The following is a 5,538-nucleotide window of genomic DNA, read 5'->3' on the forward strand; positions in this document are numbered from 1 at the left end:
TTGATGCTTGCAATTGAATTGGACAAATAGTCCTTCAAATTTTCTCCTCTTGGAGTACTCATAGTAGGGTTTTGTGAAATCTCTGTAGTCGCTACATAGACTAGTTGGGTTGATCCAAAGGATCCTCTATTTTGATTCTGATTCAGAGCTCCTATTGAGACTAATACTTGTTGGTTCCAGCTGATAGGGTTCCACTATTGTTGAGTTGCCATTGGGAGAATTGTTTGAGGCCACTATTGTTGTGGTTGAATCATCATTTGAGGTACTATGGTCTGTGGCCACCACCACTGTGGATTCAATGCACTGTATTGAAACAATGTTTGCATATGAGAGTAGGGGTAGGAAATAGTCCCTAGGATTGCATTTAGTGGGTATACCATTCCTGGTATGGGAGGAGGCAAGACTCCTCTTCCTGAGATCATTGATAGCCTTGCTTCAACTTCATCATACAATCTTGTACCTTCCATTGCAACTTGTAGGTTGACTAGTCTTCTCAATTCCACAAACTTCTAAACTTCTGATTGTAGGCCTCTAAGAAAAACTCCTTTTTGGTGCCTTCATCTAAGTGATGGTTGGTTCATCTCTTCAATATGGATTCCATTCTAGAGATAAGCTTCCACCTGTTTACCAGAGGATAGACTTAAGTTCATGAACTCCTCTTGCATCCGCTTCTCAAAACCTTCACGCTTGAATTTAGTGCGGAAGGCTAAAGTCAAGTTGTCCCATGTGCCAAAAGTTCCTACTACTTATCTCTCATACTACTGAAACTCTACACCTTTGAAAGTGGTAGGGAATATCGCCAACCAATGCTTGAGGGTTCTGGCATTGTTGGCTACACACACTACCATGAACTCAGCTACACGAAGATCAAGGTCTTCATTGTACTCTCCCTTAAAGATGGGCGATGGGACTATATTCACTGGCATGTCACATCAATATTTCTAGGATGGATATAACTAGGAAGGGGACCTTGAGTCACCATGGAAAATTCTGTAAAGAGTGCCGCAAAGGTGTCAAAGGAGACTTCTAATACTAGCTTGTTCTCAGCTTTGATTTTCACTTTCTCTCTTCTCACGTACTTCTGGACTCATTCTAGTGCTTGCCTCTTAATTGCTTTTAATTGTGTCATTCATCAAGGAGTTAGCTCCATCCAGTTTGTCTGTACTCAATAGAATAGAATCAAAAGGGCTTCAATCTCTAAAGGACCCTCTTACTAACATTTCTTCTACTTCCTTCTTTTCAAAATCTCTGAATTCAGCTTTCATTCCACTACAGAGGGAAATATATTTAGTTCTAAAGGTACTGAAACTCATTCTTCTAAGGATCACCATAGTGTCATTTTCTTAATAATACCAACTTTGAAGGGTTTCAACTGCATAAGTTGTGAAAAATACTCTATTTACTAGCTTCCAGTGGGTTGTCAATTGGACAAATAGAAGGTTGTCAAAGCACCAAGCACCCCACATATCTTGTTGTTGAGCATCCATAAACTGATTCCAACTCTTTTTTTTCTTGTTCTTGTGAACTTCAACTGATCACGACTCTTGAATCTTCTTCACAATCTCCCACTTGATGATGTCTAGAAATTCTTCATCAATGAAGGCCAAATCTCCCATGGATGGTCATTCTCTTTTTTTCTGCTTCTCTTTTTAGTTTTGTGGGAAACAATTGTGTATTATGATACAACTTTCTATAGTGTCAGAAGACAGTGGAATCAATTTGTCACATAGAGCCCGCATCAAGATTGTGACATACCTCCACCATTGAGGGATGAACTTCTTGTAAAAAGTGGCTTTGAAAATGAAGATCTATAATTCTTCAACATTAGTAGGGATTCTCCAATATTCCATTGCTTTTCTTCCTTTTCAACAGTGCCACTTCTTCCATTTTTAGCCTCTGTTGGTGCTTATTGATGGCAATCTTTCCCAGTTGTGCACCAAAAATATGGAGCTCCAAGAGAGACACCAAGAAAAAAAGAAATATACTATAGTAAAATCTATAGTGTATCATCAGCAAGCATGTGCTTCATAATTTAATCAACCACAAGAAGAAAAGCAACACCAATCTTCTCAAATTTTCACGCAGCATCATATAACAATTCTCCCATGGATTTATCACAACAAAACTTCAACACATTCTTTATATTCTTCATAGAATACATTAAAAAAACCACAATGATAAAAAAGAAAGATCAACTTTGAATGGAAATCATCACATAGTATTCATATTTCATCATCTTCATAGTCTCTCTCATTGTAGATACAATGTTTCTCATAGAAAATTGGCTATCCATCATATTCTATCCCTCTCACATGTGCTCTCTCTCAATATTATATTTAAATAATAAATAATAACCATCCATAATCCCTCTTTGATTGTGGACACCCCTCCCAAGAGGTATGTCTGATATAAAGGATCATAGAGCCACTACAGTGTCCTTTCATGGCTCAACAGTGTCACTATCACTTCAGTCTTCACTTGAGCCTTCAAAAACTACTTCTTCAGCTTCTTTGAGCTATTTTGAACTTGTATTCATCTCTTCTCAAGAGTAAAAAACTTCCCCAAGCTACACATTCATCCCATATAATACTTATAAATGCATAGAGAATAGAAACAAAAGAGAGACAGAGACTCTACACAGAAGCTCAACAGAGGATCTACATTACTATACAAAAGGTCATCAAAAAGCATTTAGCTCAACTAAAACCATTCAAAATCATCAAGAATCATTCAATAAGCTTCCAAACGCTCTTAAACTCCATTAATCATCATTCTAACCTCTCATACAAAAAGAAATTAGAATAAAACAAAAGCTAAGCAGAACCTATCATGCACTCAACAAAACCTTTCAGCACATCATATCTCCACTGAAAAACATCATGAGCTTCTCAAACCTATTCAGCCTTATCCAAAACTCTCTTAAACACTTTCAAAAAAATAAATCATCATTCAAATCTTATAAAAATCACCCAAAAATCTAACAAAGACAACCAAAAACATAGGCATATCAACTCTCAACAACCCACATCAATACTTAGCTTCACATTTTGATCCAATAGCATTGATATTGGCTTAAAATCAACCATAAAATACTTCATTAATATATCCAAGATATACTATCTTTGTGAGAGTCATATGTCCTTAGGTATCTTAATCATCTCAATGCTAAGAAAGTACTCTAGTTCTTTGTGTCAATTTTCTCCTTGAGAAAACTCTTCACATGAACCTTTTGCACATTATCACCCCCAAGAAGTAAATAATCCACATATAAGATAACCACAACAAAACCCTTATCAGTCTAATGCCCATAAAGTGAGTAACTTGCATTTCCAACATGAAAACCAAGAGACAAGATGCCATGTTCTCAATTCCTATTTCGACCCATACACAATTGTTGTGAATTATGCTTTCATAATCTAGTGGTTGCTCCACACACACTTTCTCTTTCCAACTCACCATGAAAAAATATATTATTTACATCCATTTAATGCAAGAATGTAGTATTTACATCCAATTGGTACAAGACCCAACCTTTCGCTATAACAATTGCAATGATACCTTTAACAGTTGCTATATTTGCCACTCGAGCAAACGTCTCCTCATAATCAATCCCACATGTCTATGCATAACCTTTGGCAACCAATCTTGCTTTATGCCTACTCACACTTTGTTAGCCCTTTCTAGGAAGGAAAAGACAAAGATAAGATACACAGGAAAAAATGCCAAATTTTAGAAAAAAGAAAGAGAAAACAAGGACAAGAGCATCTCTCAACTTGTAAGTTTTGGCAGAAAATTACTTGAAAAGAGAGCTAGACTCACTCTTGTGCAAGTTGTAATATGATTTGAGTAAGGCACGAGTGTAAAATTTTAGCTCAAAAAAAGTTTAAAATGTTTTTTTTTTAAGAGTGTATACAAAGTGAGAGAAATTTGGTTCCATTACTCATGTAACTTACTCATGAATATATGTGTGCATCACATGGGTTCAAAATAAGATATTTTTAAAATACCATTTCTATACATTTTTTACATATAGAAGGATGTAATATAAAGGGGTTATTTACAGATGGAAGAGAAAATGGTTATGTTTTATTTAGGAAAAATTCACAACTAAGGACATTTATAAGTAGGCCTTGAACGCACGTGATGTACATAATATACATACAATAACTTCCCTGAGTTCCATTATCGAGACCGACAAAAATCAAGCAACAATGAAAATACTCTTGAAGACGAAATAGAAGCTTGCACTCCAAAACATCATGCAGATTAGATTAATACAAGTGAGTCAATACGTAATGATTTGTGGTGCATGTACACTGGATTTTTAATTCAGTTCCTCTTGTAGGGCTCAAAATTTTTCAGAAAAGTTAGAATGCAATGATCTATAGTCTAAAGGGTTGAAAATCGTTTTAAAAAATAACAAGTATTAGATCTGTGTTAACAATAGGAAATAAAAAAAGAGAAAGCAAGGAGTTTAAGGAGCTAGGGGCTTAAGGAACAAGGGTTTTACAAAAATATGTAGCTTTCCATATTGTAGAGTCTTTGACTTTTGGTTTGGCTTTTTCTTTTGATGTTGCATTCATGCTTTTGACTAGACTAGTTGGACCTATGGAGTTAAAACAACAAGGCAAGGAAGAAGAATAAGAAGATCACTACTCACAAAAGTGAGACAAAGAAAGAATTTGATTCAATATACTAATTGATTCGAATTCATCACCAACAATGCTTGCATGCATGGTCTTTCATTGTTTGATTTTTAAACTTTCTAAATCATGGATGCTTTCATTCTCTTCCCCTTTGTCCTCGATCTTGCCACTCTAGGCACTTCATTGTGATTATGGTGATCCAAAAGGGCTTGATCTATGCAGTACATTGTGCCATAATAGCCAATGCACTCAACTACAAGGCTTAAAGCCTTAGTGAAAGGCCATGAAGGAAATCCACTTGCGATTCAGTCCAAATGGGGACAGAGCTTTGGCCTAAGGCCTCAAAGTCCATAAAACCTTACAGTTATCCCAATGATGGCTAAGGCATAGCTTAAGGCCTAAAAGGCTTTGAATTTGTTGAAAACAACTAAGAGCTAATGCAAAAGCCTTAGGTCTTTTATTTTTCAATTCATCTAAGAATGGCCTTATCCTAAGGTCTTATATGCATCACCTTGTGGAAAATGGGCAAAAGGCCTTGAATCAGCCCCATCGAATTATCTTTGAAAATCCGCAAGTCAACAACCAAATGGTCTCACTCTAAGGCTTATTGTTTGTCTTAATAAAGTAATGGCCAAATGGCATTATTCTAAGGCCTTAGGTGTTGCCAACTCACAAGCGGCCAAATGGCCCTGTTTAAGGGCCTCAAATATAATTTTTTTAATGGCTGAATGGTCTACTTTAAGGCCTTAGGCATTACCTTTTTCTTTATGGAAAATGGCTCGACATAAGGATCAATATCCCTCTCCAATTCATTAAACAAACAAATAGACCAAAAACAACTTTAATTAAGGTCTATAGGCCTCTTTGATTGAGTAAATGGCTAAGAGGCCTT

This window comes from Lygodium microphyllum, chromosome 14 (genome assembly GCF_053477565.2).
Source record: "Lygodium microphyllum isolate KBCC chromosome 14, Lygodium_microphyllum_v1.1.10, whole genome shotgun sequence".
NCBI classification, from domain to species: Eukaryota; Viridiplantae; Streptophyta; class Polypodiopsida; order Schizaeales; family Lygodiaceae; genus Lygodium; species Lygodium microphyllum.